Source organism: Hypanus sabinus (assembly GCF_030144855.1).
Source record: "Hypanus sabinus isolate sHypSab1 chromosome 1 unlocalized genomic scaffold, sHypSab1.hap1 SUPER_1_unloc_9, whole genome shotgun sequence".
Classification (NCBI taxonomy): domain Eukaryota; kingdom Metazoa; phylum Chordata; class Chondrichthyes; order Myliobatiformes; family Dasyatidae; genus Hypanus; species Hypanus sabinus.
The window spans coordinates 502,328-523,399 of record NW_026778916.1 but is presented as its reverse complement, the minus strand read 5'-3'; positions in this window follow the sequence as shown (position 1 = coordinate 523,399).

The window sequence follows — 21,072 nt, the reverse complement described above, 5'->3', positions numbered from 1 at the left end:
GAGAGTCCTAGGGGTAAAGGGACACGGCTCGCTGAAAGAGAATGACACCGGTCGCCCGGGTGGAGATGTGGCCTTTGGCACGCTGGCCTGCTTCAGTCAGTGGTCTCTGTACGGGAGGTGGGATTTTATGTTACAGATGTACAGATTGTTGGTGAGACCAGACTTGGGCTGTTTTGTGTGGTGTTCTGTTCCCCAGCGCTAGGAATGATGTGTTCATCTGGAGCGGGTGCTGGAAAGACTCACGAGAATGTTACTGGCACCGGAGGGTTTCAGGTATCAGGAGAGGCTGGTCAGATTGGGACTGTTTTCCCTGGAGTGAAGGAAGCTGAGGGATTCTAATACCATGAGGGTGAGAGATAAGGTGGGTGGTCACAGTATTTTCCCCAGAGCAGGAAGTCTAAAACCAGAGGTTTAAAATAAGGGGGAAAAGATTTAAAAAGAGGGAAAACGCCGAAAGACCCAGGGATACAGGTACATGGTTCCCTGGGAAGTGATGTGGAACAGAGAGACCCAGGGGTATAGGTACACGGTTCGCTGGGGAGTGATGTAGAACAGAGAGACCCAGGGGTACAGGTACACGGTTCCCTGGGGCTTGATGTGGAACAGTGACCCAGGGGTACAGGTACATGGTTCCCTGGGGAGTGATGTGGAACAGAGAGACCCAGGGGTACAGGTACACGGTTCCCTGGGGAGTGATGTGGAACAGAGTGACCCAGGGGTACAGGTACACATTTTCCTGGGGAGTGATGTAGAACAGAGGGACCCAGGGGTACAGGTACACGGTTCCCTGGGGAGTGATGTGGAACAGAGTGACCCAGGGGTACAGGTACACATTTTCCTGGGGAGTGATGTAGAACAGAGGGACCCAGGGGTACAGGTACACGGTTCCCTGGGGAGTGATGTGGAACAGAGTGACCCAGGGGTACAGGTACACATTTTCCTGGGGAGTGATGTAGAACAGAGGGACCCAGGGGTACAGGTACACGGTTTCCTGGGGGGTGATGTTGAACACAGACCCAGGGGTACAGGTACACGGTTCACTGGGGTGTGATGAGGAACAGAGAGACCCAGGGGTACAGGTACATGGTTCCCTGGGGGGTGATGTAGAACAGAGAGACCCAGGGGTACAGGTACATGGTTCCCTGGGGGGTGATGTAGAACAGAGCGACCCAGGGGTACAGGTACACGGTTCCCTGGGGTGTGATGAGGAACAGAGAGACCCAGGGGTACAGGTACATGGTTCCCTGGGGGGTGATGTAGAACAGAGAGACCCAGGGGTACAGGTACATGGTTCCCTTGGGGTTGATGTAGAACAGTGCGACCCAGGGGTACAGGTACACGGTTCCCTGGGGTGTGATGAGGAACAGAGAGACCCAGGGGTACAGGTACATGGTTCCCTGGGGGGTGATGTAGAACAGAGAGACCCTGGGGTACAGGTACATGGCTCCCTGGGGGAGTGATGTAGAACAGAGAGACCCAGTGTTACAGGTACACGGTTCCCTGGGGGGTGATGTAGAACAGAGAGACCCAGGGGTACAGGTACACGGTTCCCTGGGGAGTGATGTGGAACAGTGAGACCCAGGGGTACAGGTACACGGTTCCCTGGGGGGTGATGTAGAACAGAGCGACCCTGGGGTACAGGTACACTGTTCCCTGGGTATTGATGTGGAACAGAGAGTCGCAGGGTAAAGGTACACGTTTCCCTGGGGAGTGATGTAGAACAGAGAGACCCAGGGGTACAGGTACAGGGTTCCCTTGGGGTTGATGTAGAACAGAGAGACCCAGGGGTACAGGTACACGTTATCTGGGGAGTGATGTAGAACAGAGAGACCCAGGTGTACAGGTACAAGGTTCCCTGTGGAGTGATGTGGAACAGAGCGACCCTGGGGTACAGGTACACGTTATCTGGGGAGTGATGTAGAACAGAGAGACCCAGGGGTACAGGTACACTGTTCCCTGGGTATTGATGTGGAACAGAGAGTCCCTGGGTAAAGGTACACGTTTCCCTGGGGAGTGATGTAGAAAGGAGAGACCCAGGGGTACAGGTACACAGTTCCCTGAGGAGTGATGTGGAACAGAGAGACCCAGGGGTACAGGTACACGGTTCCCTGGGGAGTAATGTAGAACAGAGAGACCCAGGGGTATAGGTACACATTTTCCTGGGGAGTGATGTAGAACAGATGGACCCAGGGGTACAGGTACACGGTTTCCTGGGGGGTGATGTGGAACAGAGACCCAGGGGTACAGGTACACGGTTCCCCCGTGATTGATGTGGAACATGGCGACCCAGGGGTACAGGTACACGGTTCCCTGGGGTGTGATGTGGAACAGAGAGACCCAGGGGTACAGGTACACGGTTCCCTGGGGGGTGATGTAGAACAGAGCGACCCTGGGATACAGGTACACGTTATCTGGGGAGTGATGTAGAACAGAGAGACCCAGGAGTACAGGTACACTGTTCCCTGGGTATTGATGTGGAACAGAGAGTCCCTGGGTAATGGTACACGTTTCCCTGGGGAGTGTTGTAGAACGGAGAGACCCAGGGGTACAGGTACACAGTTCCCTGAGGAGTGATGTGGAACAGAGAGACCCAGGGGTACAGGTACACGGTTCCCTGGGGAGTGATGTAGAACAGAGAGACCCAGGGGTACAGGTACACGGTTCCCTGGGGAGTGATGTGGAACAGAGTGACCCAGGGGTACAGGTACACATTTTCCTGGGGAGTGATGTAGAACAGAGGGACCCAGGGGTACAGGTACACGGTTCCCTGGGGGGTGATGTAGAACAGAGCGACCCTGGGGTACAGGTACACGTTATCTGGGGAGTGATGTAGAACAGAGAGACCCAGGAGTACAGGTACACGGTTCCCTGGGGAGTAATGTAGAACAGAGAGACCCAGGGGTACAGGTACAAGGTTCCCTGTGGAGTGATGTAGAACTGAGAGACCCTGGGTACAGGTACACGGTTCCCTGGGGAGTGATGTAGAACAGAGAGAACGTGGGGTACAGGTACACGGTTCCCTGTGGAGTGATGTAGAACTGAGAGACCCAGGGGTACAGGTACACGGTTCACTGGGGGAGGGGGAGTGATGTAGAACAGAGAGACCCAGTGGTACAGGTACACGGTTCCCTGGGGAGTGATGTAGAACAGAGAGACCCAGGGGTACAGGTACAAGGTTCCCTGTGGAGTGATGTAGAACAGAGCGACCCTGGGGTACAGGTACACGTTATCTGGGGAGTGAGGTAGAACAGCGAGACCCAGGAGTACAGGTACACTGTTCCCTGGGTATTGATGTGGAACAGAGAGTCCCTGGGTAAAGGTACACGTTTCCCTGGGGAGTGATGTAGAACGGAGAGACCCAGGGGTACAGGTACACAGTTCCCTGAGGAGTGATGTGGAACAGAGAGACCCAGGGGTACAGGTACACGGTTCCCTGGGGAGTGATGTGGAACAGAGAGGCCCAGGGGTACAGGTACACGGTTCCCTGAGGAGTGATGTGGAACAGAGAGACCCAGGGGTACAGGTACACGGTTCCCTGGGACGTAATGTAGAACAGAGAGACCCAGGGGTACAGGTACACGGTTCCCTGGGGAGTGATGTGGAACAGAGTGACCCAGGGGTACAGGTACACATTTTCCTGGGGAGTGATGTAGAACAGAGGGACCCAGGGGTACAGGTACACGGTTTCCTGGGGGGTGATGTGGAACAGAGACCCAGGGGTACAGGTACATGGTTCCCTTGGGGTTGATGTAGAACAGAGAGACCCAGGGGTACAGGTACACGGTTCCCTGGGGAGTGATGTGGAACAGAGAGACCCAGGGGTACAGGTACATGGTTCTCTGGGGGGTGATGTAGAACAGAGAGACCCTGGGGTACAGGTACACGGCTCCCTGGGGGAGTGATGTAGAACAGAGAGACCCAGTGGTACAGGTACACGGTTCCCTGGGGGGTGATGTAGAACAGAGAGACCATGGGGTACAGGTACACGGTTCCCTGTGTAGTGATGTAGAACTGAAAGACCCTGGGTACAGGTACACGGTTCCCTGTGGAGTGATGTAGAACAGAGAGACCCTGGGTACAGGTACACGTTTCCCTGGGGAGTGATGTAGAACAGAGAGACCCAGGGGTACAGGTACAAGGTTCCCTATGGAGTGATGTGGAACAGAGCGACCCTGGGGCACAGGTACACGTTATCTGGGGAGTGATGTAGAACAGAGAGACCCAGGAGTACAGGTACACTGTTCCCTGGGTATTGATGTGGAACAGAGAGTCCCTGGGTAAAGGTACACGTTTCCCTGGGGAGTGATGTAGAACGGAGAGACCCAGGGGTACAGGTACACAGTTCCCTGAGGAGTGATGTGGAACAGAGAGACCCAGGGGTACAGGTACACGGTTCCCTGGGGAGTATTGTAGAACAGAGAGACCCAGGGGTACAGGTACACGGTTCCCTGGGGAGTGATGTGGAACAGAGTGACCCAGGGGTACAGGTACACATTTTCCTGGGGAGTGATGTAGAACAGATGGACCCAGGGGTACAGGTACACGGTTTCCTGGGGGGTGATGTGGAACAGAGACCCAGGGGTACAGGTACACGGTTCCCCCGTGATTGATGTGGAACAGAGAGACCCAGGGGTACAGGTACATGTTTCCCTGGGTAGTGATGTGGAACAGAGAGACCCAGGGGTACAGGTACACGGTTCCCTGGGGAGTGATGTAGAACAGAGCGACCCAGGGGTACAGGTACACGGTTCCCTGGGGTGTGATGTGGAACAGAGAGACCCAGGGGTACAGGTACACGGTTCCCTGGGGGGTGATGTAGAACAGAGCGACCCTGGGGTACAGGTACACGTTTCCCTGGGGAGTGTTGTAGAACGGAGAGACCCAGGGGTACAGGAACACAGTTCCCTGAGGAGTGATGTGGAACAGAGAGACCCAGGGGTACAGGTACACGGTTCCCTGGGGAGTAATGTAGAACAGAGAGACCCAGGGGTACAGGTACAAGGTTCCCTGTGGAGTGATGTAGAACTGAGAGACCCTGGGTACAGGTACACGGTTCCCTGGGGAGTGATGTAGAACAGAGAGACCCTGGGGTACAGGTACACGGTTCCCTGAGGAGTGATGTGGAACAGAGAGACCCAGGGGTACAGGTACACGGTTCCCTGGGGAGTGATGTAGAACGGAGAGACCCTGGGGTACAGGTACACGGTTCCCTGAGGAGTGATGTGGAACAGAGAGACCCAGGGGTATAGGTACACGGTTCCCTGGGGAGTAATGTAGAACAGAGAGACCCAGGGGTACAGGTACAAGGTTCCCTGTGGAGTGATGTAGAACTGAGAGTCCCTGGGTACAGGTACACGGTTCCCTGGGGAGTGATGTAGAACAGAGAGACCCTGGGGTACAGGTACACGGTTCCCTGAGGAGTGATGTGGAACAGAGAGACCCAGGGGTACAGGTACACGGTTCCCTGGGGAGTGATGTAGAACGGAGAGACCCTGGGGTACAGGTACACGGTTCCCTGGGGAGTAATGTAGAACGGAGAGACCCTGGGGTACAGGTACACGGTTCCCTGAGGAGTGATGTGGAACAGAGAGACCCAGGGGTACAGGTACACAGTTCCCTGGGGAGTGATGTAGAACAGAGAGACCCAGGGGTACAGGTACACGGTTCCCTGAGGAGTGATGTGGAACAGAGAGACCCAGGGGTACAGGTACACGGTTCCCTGGGGAGTAATGTAGAACAGAGAGACCCAGGGGTACAGGTACAAGTTTCCCTGTGGAGTGATGTAGAACTGAGAGACCCTGGGGTACAGGTACACGGTTCCCTGGGGAGTGAATTAGAACTGAGAGACCCTGGGGTACAGGTACATGTTATCTGGGGAGTGATGTAGAACAGAGAGACCCAGGGGTACAGGTACACGGTTCCCTGGGGGAGGGGGAGTGATGTAGAACAGAGAGACCCTGGGGTACAGGTACAAGGTTCCCTGTGGAGTGATATAGAACAGAGCGACCCTGGGGTACAGGTACACGTTATCTGGGGAGTGATGTAGTACAGAGAGACGCAGGGGTACAGGTACACGGTTCCCTGGGGAGTGATGTAGAACAGAGAGACCCAGGGGTACAGCTACACGGTTCCCTGGGTAGTGATGTGGAACAGAGAGACCCAGGGGTACAGGTACACGGTTCCCTGGGGAGTGATGTAGAACAGAGCGACCCAGGGGTACAGGTACACGGTTCCCTGGGGTGTGATGTGGAACAGAGAGACCCAGGGGTACAGGTACACGGTTCCCTGGGGAGTGATGTGGAACAGTGAGACCCAGGGGTACAGGTACACGGTTCCCTGGGGGGTGATGTAGAACAGAGCGACCCTGGGGTACAGGTACACGTTTTCCTGGGGAGTGTTGTAGAACGGAGAGACCCAGGGGTACAGGAACACAGTTCCCTGAGGAGTGATGTGGAACAGAGAGACCCAGGGGTACAGGTACACGGTTCCCTGGGGAGTAATGTAGAACAGAGAGACCCAGGGGTACAGGTACAAGGTTCCCTGTGGAGTGATGTAGAACTGAGAGACCCTGGGTACAGGTACACGGTTCCCTGGGGAGTGATGTAGAACAGAGAGACCCTGGGGTACAGGTACACGGTTCCCTGAGGAGTGATGTGGAACAGAGAGACCCAGGGGTACAGGTACACGGTTCCCTGGGGAGTGATGTAGAACGGAGAGACCCTGGGGTACAGGTACACGGTTCCCTGAGGAGTGATGTGGAACAGAGAGACCCAGGGGTACAGGTACACGGTTCCCTGGGGAGTAATGTAGAACGGAGAGACCCTGGGGTACAGGTACACGGTTCCCTGAGGAGTGATGTGGAACAGAGAGACCCAGGGGTACAGGTACACAGTTCCCTGGGGAGTGATGTAGAACAGAGAGACCCAGGGGTACAGGTACACGGTTCCCTGAGGAGTGATGTGGAACAGAGAGACCCAGGGGTACAGGTACACGGTTCCCTGGGGAGTAATGTAGAACAGAGAGACCCAGGGGTACAGGTACAAGTTTCCCTGTGGAGTGATGTAGAACTGAGAGACCCTGGGGTACAGGTACACGGTTCCCTGGGGAGTGATGTAGAACTGAGAGACCCTGGGGTCCAGGTACATGTTATCTGGGGAGTGATGTAGTACAGAGAGACGCAGGGGTACAGGTACACGGTTCCCTGGGGAGTGATGTAGAACAGAGAGACCCAGGGGTACAGGTACAAGGTTCCCTGTGGAGTGATGTAGAACAGAGCGACCCTGGGGTACAGGTACAAGTTATCTGGGGAGTGATGTAGAACAGAGAGACCCAGGAGTACAGGTACACTGTTCCCTGGGTATTGATGTGGAACAGAGAGTCCCTGGGTAAAGGTACACGTTTCCCTGAGGAGTGATGTGGAACAGAGAGACCCAGGGGTACAGGTACACGGTTCCCTGGGGAGTAATGTAGAACAGAGAGACCCAGGGGTACAGGTACACGGTTCCCTGGGGAGTGATGTGGAACAGAGTGACCCAGGGGTACAGGTACACATTTTCCTGGGGAGTGATGTAGAACAGAGGGACCCAGGGGTACAGGTACACGGTTTCCTGGGGGGTGATGTGGAACAGAGAGACCCAGGGGTACAGCTACACGGTTCCCTGGGGAGTGATGTGGAACAGAGTGACCCAGGGGTACAGGTACACATTTTCCTGGGGAGTGATGTAGAACAGAGGGACCCAGGGGTACAGGTACACGGTTTCCTGGGGGGTGATGTGGAACAGAGACCCAGGGGTACAGGTACATGGTTCCCTTGGGGTTGATGTAGAACAGAGAGACCCAGGGGTACAGGTACACGGTTCCCTGGGGTGTGATGTGGAACAGAGAGACCCAGGGGTACAGGTACATGGTTCCCTGGGGGGTGATGTAGAACAGAGAGACCCTGGGGTACAGGTACACGGCTCCCTGGGGGAGTGATGTAGAACAGAGAGACCCAGTGGTACAGGTACACGGTTCCCTGGGGGGTGATGTAGAACAGAGAGACCCAGGGGTACAGGTACACGGTTCCCCGGGGAGTGATGTGGAACAGAGAGTCCCAGGGGTACAGGTACACGATTCCCTGGGGAGTGATGTGGAACAGAGAGACCCAGGGGTACAGGTACATGGTTCCCCGGTGATTGATGTGGAACAGAGTGACCCAGGGGTACAGGTAAACGGTTCCCTGGGGGGTGATGTAGAACAGAGCGACACAGGGATACAGGTAAACGGTTCCCTGGGGTGTGATGTGGAACAGAGAGACCCAGGGGTACAGGTACACGGTTCCCTGGGGAGTGATGTGGAACAGTGAGACCCAGGGGTACAGGTACACGGTTCCCTGGGGTGTGATGTAGAACAGAGCGACCCTGGGGTACAGGTACACGTTATCTGGGGAGTGATGTAGAACAGAGAGACCCAGGAGCAGAGGTACACTGTTCCCTGGGTATTGATGTGGAACAGAGAGTCGCAGGGTAAAGGTACACGTTTCCCTGGGGAGTGATGTAGAACGGAGAGACCCAGGGGTACAGGTACACAGTTCCCTGAGGAGTGATGTGGAACAGAGAGACCCAGGGGTACAGGTACACAGTTCCCTGAGGAGTGATGTGGAACAGAGAGACCCAGGGGTACAGGTACACGGTTCCCTGGGGAGTAATGTAGAACAGAGAGACCCAGGGGTACAGGTACAAGGTTCCCTGTGGAGTGATGTAGAACTGAGAGACCCTGGGTACAGGTACACGGTTCCCTGGGGAGTGATGTAGAACAGAGAGACCCTGAGGTACAGGTACACGGTTCCCTGTGGAGTGATGTAGAACTGAGAGACCCTGGGTACAGGTACAAGGTTCCCTGTGGAGTGATGTAGAACTGAGAGACCCTGGGGTACAGGTACAAGGTTCCCCGTGGAGTGATGTAGAACAGAGAGACCCTGAGGTACAGGTACACGTTTCCCTGGGGGAGTGATGTAGAACAGAGAGACCCAGTGGTACAGGTACACGGTTCCCTGGGGAGTGATGTAGAACAGAGAGACCCAGGGGTACAGGTACAAGGTTCCCTGTGGAGTGATGTAGAACAGAGCGATCCTGGGGTACAGGTACACGGTTCCCTGGGGAGTGATGTAGAACAGAGAGACCCAGGGGTACAGGTACAAGGTTCCCTGTGGAGTGATGTAGAACAGAGCGATCCTGGGGTACAGGTACACGTTATCTGGGGAGTGATGTAGAACAGAGAGACCCAGGAGTACAGGTACACTGTTCCCTGGGTATTGATGTGGAACAGAGAGTCCCTGGGTAAAGGTACACGTTTCCCTGGGGAGTGATGTAGAACGGAGAGACCCAGGGGTACAGGTACACGGTTCCCTGGGGAGTAATGTAGAACAGAGAGACCCAGGGGTACAGGTACACGGTTCCCTGGGGAGTGATGTGGAACAGAGTGACCCAGGGGTACAGGTACACATTTTCCTGGGGAGTGATGTAGAACAGAGGGACGCAGGGGTACAGGTACACGGTTTCCTGGGGTTGATGTGGAACAGAGACCCAGGGGTACAGGTACATGGTTCCCTTGGGGTTGATGTAGAACAGTGAGACCCAGGGGTACAGGTACACGGTTCCCTGGGGTGTGATGTGGAACAGAGAGACCCAGGGGTACAGGTACATGGTTCCCTGGGGGGTGATGTAGAACAGAGAGACCCTGGGGTACAGGTACACGGCTCCCTGGGGGAGTGATGTAGAACAGAGAGACCCAGTGGTACAGGTACACGGTTCCCTGGGGGGTGATGTAGAACAGAGAGACCCAGGGGTACAGGTGCACGGTTCCCTGGGGAGTGATGTAGAACAGAGAGACCCAGGGGTACAGGTACACGGTTCCCTGTGGAGTGATGTAGAACAGAGCGACCCTGGGGTACAGGTACACGTTATCTGGGGAGTGATGTAGAACAGAGAGACCCAGGAGTACAGGTACACTGTTCCCTGGGTATTGATGTGGAACAGAGAGTCCCTGGGTAAAGGTACACGTTTCCCTGAGGAGTGATGTGGAACAGAGAGACCCAGGGGTACAGGTACACGGTTCCCTGGGGAGTAATGTAGAACAGAGAGACCCAGGGGTACAGGTACACGGTTCCCTGGGGAGTGATGTGGAACAGAGTGACCCAGGGGTACAGGTACACATTTTCCTGGGGAGTGATGTAGAACAGAGGGACCCAGGGGTACAGGTACACGGTTTCCTGGGGGGTGATGTGGAACAGAGAGACCCAGGGGTACAGCTACACGGTTCCCTGGGGAGTGATGTGGAACAGAGTGACCCAGGGGTACAGGTACACATTTTCCTGGGGAGTGATGTAGAACAGAGGGACCCAGGGGTACAGGTACACGGTTTCCTGGGGGGTGATGTGGAACAGAGACCCAGGGGTACAGGTACATGGTTCCCTTGGGGTTGATGTAGAACAGAGAGACCCAGGGGTACAGGTACACGGTTCCCTGGGGTGTGATGTGGAACAGAGAGACCCAGGGGTACAGGTACATGGTTCCCTTGGGGGTGATGTAGAACAGAGAGACCCTGGGGTACAGGTACACGGCTCCCTGGGGGAGTGATGTAGAACAGAGAGACCCAGTGGTACAGGTACACGGTTCCCTGGGGGGTGATGTAGAACAGAGAGACCCAGGGGTACAGGTACACGGTTCCCCGGGGAGTGATGTGGAACAGAGAGTCCCAGGGGTACAGGTACACGATTCCCTGGGGAGTGATGTGGAACAGAGAGACCCAGGGGTACAGGTACATGGTTCCCCAGTGATTGATGTGGAACAGAGTGACCCAGGGGTACAGGTAAACGGTTCCCTCGGGGTGATGTAGAACAGAGCGACACAGGGATACAGGTAAACGGTTCCCTGGGGTGTGATGTGGAACAGAGAGACCCAGGGGTACAGGTACACGGTTCCCTGGGGAGTGATGTGGAACAGTGAGACCCAGGGGTACAGGTACACGGTTCCCTGGGGTGTGATGTAGAACAGAGCGACCCTGGGGTACAGGTACACGTTATCTGGGGAGTGATGTAGAACAGTGAGACCCAGGAGTAGAGGTACACTGTTCCCTGGGTATTGATGTGGAACAGAGAGTCGCAGGGTAAAGGTACACGTTTCCCTGGGGAGTGATGTAGAACGGAGAGACCCAGGGGTACAGGTACACAGTTCCCTGAGGAGTGATGTGGAACAGAGAGACCCAGGGGTACAGGTACACAGTTCCCTGAGGAGTGATGTGGAACAGAGAGACCCAGGGGTACAGGTACACGGTTCCCTGGGGAGTAATGTAGAACAGAGAGACCCAGGGGTACAGGTACAAGGTTCCCTGTGGAGTGATGTAGAACTGAGAGACCCTGGGTACAGGTACACGGTTCCCTGGGGAGTGATGTAGAACAGAGAGACCCTGAGGTACAGGTACACGGTTCCCTGTGGAGTGATGTAGAACTGAGAGACCCTGGGTACAGGTACAAGGTTCCCTGTGGAGTGATGTAGAACTGAGAGACCCTGGGGTACAGGTACAAGGTTCCCCGTGGAGTGATGTAGAGCAGAGAGACCCTGAGGTACAGGTACACGTTTCCCTGGGGGAGTGATGTAGAACAGAGAGACCCAGTGGTACAGGTACACGGTTCCCTGGGGAGTGATGTAGAACAGAGAGACCCAGGGGTACAGGTACAAGGTTCCCTGTGGAGTGATGTAGAACAGAGCGATCCTGGGGTACAGGTACACGTTATCTGGGGAGTGATGTAGAACAGAGAGACCCAGGAGTACAGGTACACTGTTCCCTGGGTATTGATGTGGAACAGAGAGTCCCTGGGTAAAGGTACACGTTTCCCTGGGGAGTGATGTAGAACGGAGAGACCCAGGGGTACAGGTACACGGTTCCCTGGGGAGTAATGTAGAACAGAGTGACCCAGGGGTACAGGTACACATTTTCCTGGGGAGTGATGTAGAACAGAGGGACGCAGGGGTACAGGTACACGGTTTCCTGGGGTTGATGTGGAACAGAGACCCAGGGGTACAGGTACATGGTTCCCTTGGGGTTGATGTAGAACAGTGAGACCCAGGGGTACAGGTACACGGTTCCCTGGGGTGTGATGTGGAACAGAGAGACCCAGGGGTACAGGTACATGGTTCCCTGGGGTGTGATGTAGAACAGAGAGACCCTGGGGTACAGGTACACGGCTCCCTGGGGGAGTGATGTAGAACAGAGAGACCCAGTGGTACAGGTACACGGTTCCCTGGGGGGTGATGTAGAACAGAGAGACCCAGGGGTACAGGTACACGGTTCCCTGTGGAGTGATGTGGAACAGAGCGACCCAGGGGTACAGGTACACGGTTCCCTGGGCTGTGATGTGGAACAGAGAGACCCAGGGGTACAGGTACACGTTATCTGGGGAGTGATGTAGAACAGAGAGACCCAGGGGTACAGGTACACTGTTCCCTGGGTATTGATGTGGAACAGAGAGTCCCAGGGTAAAGGAACACGTTTCCCTGGGGAGTGATGTGGAACGGAGAGACCCAGGGGTACAGGTACACGGTTCCCTGAGGAGTGATGTGGAACAGAGAGACCCAGGGGTACAGGTACACGGTTCCCTGGGGAGTGTTGTAGAACGGAGAGACCCAGGGGTACAGGTACACAGTTCCCTGAGGAGTGATTTGGAACAGAGAGACCCAGGGGTACAGGTACACGGTTCCCTGGGGAGTAATGTAGAACAGAGAGACCCAGGGGTACAGGTACACGGTTCCCTGGGGAGTGATGTGGAACAGAGTGACCCAGGGGTACAGGTACACATTTTCCTGAGGAGTGATGTAGAACAGAGGGACCCAGGGGTACAGGTACACTGTTTCCTGGGGGGTGATGTGGAACAGAGACCCAGGGGTACAGGTACATGGTTCCCTTGGGGTTGATGTAGAACAGAGAGACCCAGGGGTACAGGTACACGGTTCCCTGGGGTGTGATGTGGAACAGAGAGACCCAGGGGTACAGGTACATGGTTCCCTGGGGGGTGATGTAGAACAGAGAGACCCTGGGGTACAGGTACACGGCTCCCTGGGGGAGTGATGTAGAACAGAGAGACCCAGTGGTACAGGTACACGGTTCCCTGGGGGGTGATGTAGAACAGAGAGACCCAGGAGTATAGGTACACGGTTCGCTGGGGAGTGATGTAGAACACAGAGACCCAGGGGTACAGGTACATGGTTCCCTGGGGAGTGATGTGGAACAGAGAGACCCAGGGGTACAGGTACACGGTTCCCTGGGGAGTGATGTAGAACAGAGAGACCCAGGGGTACAGGTACACTGTTCCCTGGGTATTGATGTGGAACAGAGAGTCGCAGGGTAAAGGTACACGTTTCCCTGGGGAGTGATGTAGAACAGAGAGACCCAGGGGTATAGGTACACGGTTCGCTGGGGAGTGATGTAGAACACAGAGACCCAGGGGTACAGGTACATTGTTCCCTGGGGAGTGATGTGGAACAGAGAGACCCAGGGGTACAGGTACACGGTTCCCTGGGGAGTGATGTGGAACAGAGTGACCCAGGGGTACAGGTACACATTTTCCTGGGGAGTGATGTAGAACAGAGGGAACCAGGGGTACAGGTACACGGTTCCCTGGGGAGTGATGTGGAACAGAGTGACCCAGGGGTACAGGTACACATTTTCCTGGGGAGTGATGTAGAACAGAGGGACCCAGGGGTACAGGTATACGGTTTCCTGGGGGGTGATGTTGAACAGAGAGACCCAGGGGTACAGGTACACGGTTCCCTGGGGTGTGATGTGGAACAGAGAGACCCAGGGGTACAGGTACATGGTTCCCTGGGGGGTGATGTAGAACAGAGAGACCCTGGGGTACAGGTACACGGTTCCCTGGGGGGTGATGTAGAACAGAGGGACCCAGGGGTACAGGTACATGGTTCCCCGGGGAGTGATGTGGAACAGAGAGTCCCAGGGGTACAGGTACACGATACCCTGGGGAGTGATGTGGAACAGAGAGACCCAGGAATACAGGTACACTGTTCCCTGGGTATTGATGTGGAACAGAGAGTCCCTGGGTAAAGGTACACGTTTCCCTGGGGAGTGATGTAGAACGGAGAGACCCAGGGGTACAGGTACACAGTTCCCTGGGGTGTAATGTAGAACAGAGAGACCCAGGGGTACAGGTAAACGGTTCCCTGGGGAGTGATGTGGAACAGAGTGACCCAGGGGTACAGGTACACATTTTCCTGGGGAGTGATGTAGAACAGAGGGACGCAGGGGTACAGGTACACGGTTTCCTGGGGTTGATGTGGAACAGAGACCCAGGGGTACAGGTACATGGTTCCCTTGGGGTTGATGTAGAACAGTGAGACCCAGGGGTACAGGTACACGGTTCCCTGGGGTGTGATGTGGAACAGAGAGACACAGGGGTACAGGTACATGGTTCCCTGGGGGGTGATGTAGAACAGAGAGACCCTGGGGTACAGGTACACGGCTCCCTGGGGGAGTGATGTAGAACAGAGAGACCCAGTGGTACAGGTACACGGTTCCCTGGGGGGTGATGTAGAACAGAGAGACCCAGGGGTACAGGTACACGGTTCCCTGGGGAGTGATGTAGAACAGAGAGACCCAGGGGTACAGGTACACGGTTCCCTGTGGAGTGATGTGGAACAGAGCGACCCAGGGGTACAGGTACACGGTTCCCTGGGCTGTGATGTGGAACAGAGAGACCCAGGGGTACAGGTACACGTTATCTGGGGAGTGATGTAGAACAGAGAGACCCAGGGGTACAGGTACACTGTTCCCTGGGTATTGATGTGGAACAGAGAGTCCCAGGGTAAAGGTACACGTTTCCCTGGGGAGTGATGTGGAACGGAGAGACCCAGGGGTACAGGTACACGGTTCCCTGAGGAGTGATGTGGAACAGAGAGACCCAGGGGTACAGGTACACGGTTCCCTGGGGAGTGTTGTAGAACGGAGAGACCCAGGGGTACAGGTACACAGTTCCCTGAGGAGTGATGTGGAACAGAGAGACACAGGGGTACAGGTACACGTTTCCCTGGGGAGTGATGTAGAACGGAGAGACCCAGGGGTACAGGTACACAGTTCCCTGAGGAGTGATGTGGAACAGAGAGACCCAGGGGTACAGGTACACAGTTCCCTGAGGAGTGATGTGGAACAGAGAGACCCAGGGGTACAGGTACACGGTTCCCTGGGGAGTAATGTAGAACAGAGAGACCCAGGGGTACAGGTACAAGGTTCCCTGTGGAGTGATGTAGAACTGAGAGACCCTGGGTACAGGTACACGGTTCCCTGGGGAGTGATGTAGAACAGAGAGACCCTGAGGTACAGGTACACGGTTCCCTGTGGAGTGATGTAGAACTGAGAGACCCTGGGTACAGGTACAAGGTTCCCTGTGGAGTGATGTAGAACTGAGAGACCCTGGGGTACAGGTACAAGGTTCCCCGTGGAGTGATGTAGAACAGAGAGACCCTGAGGTACAGGTACACGTTTCCCTGGGGGAGTGATGTAGAACAGAGAGACCCAGTGGTACAGGTACACGGTTCCCTGGGGAGTGATGTAGAACAGAGAGACCCAGGGGTACAGGTACAAGGTTCCCTGTGGAGTGATGTAGAACAGAGCGATCCTGGGGTACAGGTACACGGTTCCCTGGGGAGTGATGTAGAACAGAGAGACCCAGGGGTACAGGTACAAGGTTCCCTGTGGAGTGATGTAGAACAGAGCGATCCTGGGGTACAGGTACACGTTATCTGGGGAGTGATGTAGAACAGAGAGACCCAGGGGTACAGGTACACGTTATCTGGGGGGTGATGTGGAACAGAGAGACCCAGGGGTACAGGTACACTGTTCCCTGGGTATTGATGTGGAACAGAGAGTCCCTGGGTAAAGGTACACGTTTCCCTGGGGAGTGATGTAGAACGGAGAGACCCAGGGGTACAGGTACACGGTTCCCTGGGGAGTAATGTAGAACAGAGAGACCCAGGGGTACAGGTACACGGTTCCCTGGGGAGTGATGTGGAACAGAGTGACCCAGGGGTACAGGTACACATTTTCCTGGGGAGTGATGTAGAACAGAGGGACGCAGGGGTACAGGTACACGGTTTCCTGGGGTTGATGTGGAACAGAGACCCTGGGGTACAGGTACACGGTTCCCTTGGGGTTGATGTAGAACAGTGAGACCCAGGGGTACAGGTGCACGGTTCCCTGGGGTGTGATGTGGAACAGAGAGACCCAGGGGTACAGGTACATGGTTCCCTGGGGGGTGATGTAGAACAGAGAGACCCTGGGGTACAGGTACACGGCTCCCTGGGGGAGTGATGTAGAACAGAGAGACCCAGTGGTACAGGTACACGGTTCCCTGGGGGGTGATGTAGAACAGAGAGACCCAGGGGTACAGGTACACGGTTCCCTGGGGAGTGATGTAGAACAGAGAGACCCAGGGGTACAGGTACACGGTTCCCTGTGGAGTGATGTGGAACAGAGCGACCCAGGGGTACAGGTACACGGTTCCCTGGGCTGTGATGTGGAACAGAGAGACCCAGGGGTACAGGTACACGTTATCTGGGGAGTGATGTAGAACAGAGAGACCCAGGGGTACAGGTACACTGTTCCCTGGGTATTGATGTGGAACAGAGAGTCCCAGGGTAAAGGAACACGTTTCCCTGGGGAGTGATGTGGAACGGAGAGACCCAGGGGTACAGGTACACGGTTCCCTGAGGAGTGATGTGGAACAGAGAGACCCAGGGGTACAGGTACACGGTTCCCTGGGGAGTGTTGTAGAACGGAGAGACCCAGGGGTACAGGTACACAGTTCCCTGAGGAGTGATGTGGAACAGAGAGACCCAGGGGTACAGGTACACGGTTCCATGGGGAGTGATGTGGAACAGAGTGACCCAGGGGTACAGGTACACGGTTCCCTGGGGAGTGATGTGGAACAGAGTGACCCAGGGGTACAGGTACACATTTTCCTGGGGAGTGATGTAGAACAGAGGGACCCAGGGGTACAGGTACACTGTTTCCTGGGGGGTGATGTGGAACAGAGACCCAGGGGTACAGGTACATGGTTCCCTTGGGGTTGATGTAGAACAGAGAGACCCAGGGGTACAGGTACACGGTTCCCTTGGGTGTGATGTGGAACAGAGAGACCCAGGGGTACAGGTACATGGTTCCCTGGGGGGTGATGTAGAACAGAGAGACCCTGGGGTACAGGTACACGGCTCCCTGGGGGAGTGATGTAGAACAGAGAGACCCAGTGGTACAGGTACACGGTTCCCTGGGGGGTGATGTAGAACAGAGAGACCCAGGAGTACAGGTACACGGTTCCCTGGGTATTGATGTGGAACAGAGAGTCGCAGGGTAAAGGTACACGGTTCCCTGGGGGGTGATGTGGAACAGAGAGACCCAGGGGTATAGGTACACGGTTCGCTGGGGAGTGATGTAGAACACAGAGACCCAGGGGTACAGGTACATGGTTCCCTGGGGAGTGATGTGGAACAGAGAGACCCAGGGGTACAGGTACACGGTTCCCAGGGGAGTGATGTGGAACAGAGTGACCCAGGGGTACAGGTACACATTTTCCTGGGGAGTGATGTAGAACAGAGGGACCCAGGGGTACAGGTACACGGTTCCCTGGGGAGTGATGTGGAACAGAGTGACCCAGGGGTACAGGTACACATTTTCCTGGGGAGTGATGTAGAACAGAGGGACCCAGGGGTACAGGTACACGGTTTCCTGGGGGGTGATGTTGAACAGAGAGACCCAGGGGTACAGGTACACGGTTCCCTGGGGTGTGATGTGGAACAGAGAGACCCAGGGGTACAGGTACATGGTTCCCTGGGGGGTGATGTAGAACAGAGAGACCCTGGGGTACAGGTACACGGTTCCCTGGGGGGTGATGTAGAACAGAGGGACCCAGGGGTACAGGTACATGGTTCCCCGGGGAGTGATGTGGAACAGAGAGTCCCAGGGGTACAGGTACACGATACCCTGGGGAGTGATGTGGAACAGAGAGACCCAGGAATACAGGTACACTGTTCCCTGGGTATTGATGTGGAACAGAGAGTCCCTGGGTAAAGGTACACGTTTCCCTGGGGAGTGATGTAGAACGGAGAGACCCAGGGGTACAGGTACACAGTTCCCTGGGGTGTAATGTAGAACAGAGAGACCCAGGGGTACAGGTACACGGTTCCCTGGGGAGTGATGTGGAACAGAGTGACCCAGGGGTACAGGTACACATTTTCCTGGGGAGTGATGTAGAACAGAGGGACGCAGGGGTACAGGTACACGGTTTCCTGGGGTTGATGTGGAACAGAGACCCAGGGGTACAGGTACATGTTTCCCTTGGGGTTGATGTAGAACAGTGAGACCCAGGGGTACAGGTACACGGTTCCCTGGGGTGTGATGTGGAACAGAGAGACCCAGGGGTACAGGTACATGGTTCCCTGGGGGGTGATGTAGAACAGAGAGACCCTGGGGTACAGGTACACGGCTCCCTGGGGGAGTGATGTAGAACAGAGAGACCCAGTGGTACAGGTACACGGTTCCCTGGGGGGTGATGTAGAACAGAGAGACCCAGGGGTACAGGTACACGGTTCCCTGGGGAGTGATGTAGAACAGAGAGACCCAGGGGTACAGGTACACGGTTCCCTGTGGAGTGATGTGGAACAGAGCGACCCAGGGGTACAGGTACACGGTTCCCTGGGCTGTGATGTGGAACAGAGAGACCCAGGGGTACAGGTACACGTTATCTGGGGAGTGATGTAGAACAGAGAGACCCAGGGGTACAGGTACACTGTTCCCTGGGTATTGATGTGGAACAGAGAGTCCCAGGGTAAAGGTACACGTTTCCCTGGGGAGTGATGTGGAACGGAGAGACCCAGGGGTACAGGTACACGGTTCCCTGAGGAGTGATGTGGAACAGAGAGACCCAGGGGTACAGGTACACGGTTCCCTGGGGAGTGTTGTAGAACGGAGAGACCCAGGGGTACAGGTACACAGTTCCCTGAGGAGTGATGTGGAACAGAGAGACCCAGGGGTACAGGTACACGGTTCCCTGGGGAGTATTGTAGAACAGAGAGACCCAGGGGTACAGGTACACGGTTCCCTGGGGAGTGATGTGGAACAGAGTGACCCAGGGGTACAGGTACACATTTTCCTGGGGAGTGATGTAGAACAGAGGGACCCAGGGGTACAGGTACACTGTTTCCTGGGGGGTGATGTGGAACAGAGACCCAGGGGTACAGGTACATGGTTCCCTTGGGGTTGATGTAGAACAGAGAGACCCAGGGGTACAGGTACACGGTTCCCTGGGGTGTGATGTGGAACAGAGAGACCCAGGGGTACAGGTACATGGTTCCCTGGGGGGTGATGTAGAACAGAGAGACCCTGGGGTACAGGTACACGGCTCCCTGGGGGAGTGATGTAGAACAGAGAGACCCAGTGGTACAGGTACACGGTTCCCTGGGGGGTGATGTAGAACAGAGAGACCCAGGAGTACAGGTACACGGTTCCCTGGGTATTGATGTGGAACAGAGAGTCGCAGGGTAAAGGTACACGGTTCCCTGGGGGGTGATGTGGAACAGAGAGACCCTGGGGTACAGGTACACGTTATCTGGGGAGTGATGTAGAACAGAGAGACCCAGGAGTACAGGTACACTGTTCCCTGGGGAGTGATGTGGAACAGAGAGACCCAGGGGTACAGGTACACGGTTCGCTGGGGAGTGATGTAGAACACAGAGACCCAGGGGTACAGGTACATGGTTCCCTGGGGAGTGATGTGGAACAGAGAGACCCAGGGGTACAGGTACACGGTTCCCTGGGGAGTGATGTGGAACAGAGTGTCCCAGGGGTACAGGTACACATTTTCCTGGGGAGTGATGTAGAACAGAGGGACCCAGGGGTACAGGTACACGGTTCCCTGGGGAGTGACGTGGAACAGAGTGACCCAGGGGTACAGGTACACATTTTCCTGGGGAGTGATGTAGAACAGAGGGACCCAGGGGTACAGGTACACGGTTTCCTGGGGGGTGATGTTGAACAGAGAGACCCAGGGGTACAGGTACACGGTTCCCTGGGGTGTGATGTGGAACAGAGAGACCCAGGGGTACAGGTACATGGTTCCCTGGGGGGTGATGTAGAACAGAGGGACCCAGGGGTACAGGTACACGGTTCCCTGGGGGGTGATGTAGAACAGAGGGACCCAGGGGTACAGGTACATGGTTCCCCGGGGAGTGATGTGGAACAGAGAGTCCCAGGGGTACAGGTACACGATACCCTGGGGAGTGATGTGGAACAGAGAGACCCAGGGGTACAGGTACACGGTTCCCTGGGGAGTGATGTAGAACAGAGAGACCCAGGAGTACAGGTACACTGTTCCCTGGGTATTGATGTGGAACAGAGAGTCGCAGGGTAAAGGTACACGTTTCCCTGGGGAGTGATGTGGAACAGAGAGACCCAGGGGTACAGGTACACGGTTCCCTGGGGAGTGATGTAGAACAGAGAGACCCAGGGGTACAGGTACAAGGTTCCCTGTGGAGTGATGTAGAACAGAGCGATCCTGGGGTACAGGTACACGTTATCTGGGGAGTGATGTAGAACAGAGAGACCCAGGGGTACAGGTACACGGTTCCCTGGGGAGTGATGTGGAACAGAGTGACCCAGGGGTACAGGTACACATTTTCCTGGGGAGTGATGTAGAACAGAGGGACCCAGGGGTACAGGTACACGGTTTCCTGGGGTTGATGTGGAACAGAGACCCAGGGGTACAGGTACATGGTTCCCTTGGGGTTGATGTAGAACAGTGAGACCCAGGGGTACAGGTACACGGTTCCCTGGGGAGTGATGTGGAACAGAGTGACCCAGGGGTACAGGTACACATTTTCCTGGGGAGTGATGTAGAACAGAGGGACCCAGGGGTACAGGTACACGGTTTCCTGGGGTTGATGTGGAACAGAGACCCAGGGGTACAGGTACATGGTTCACTTGGCGTTGATGTAGAACAGTGAGACCCAGGGGTACAGGTACACGGTTCCCTAG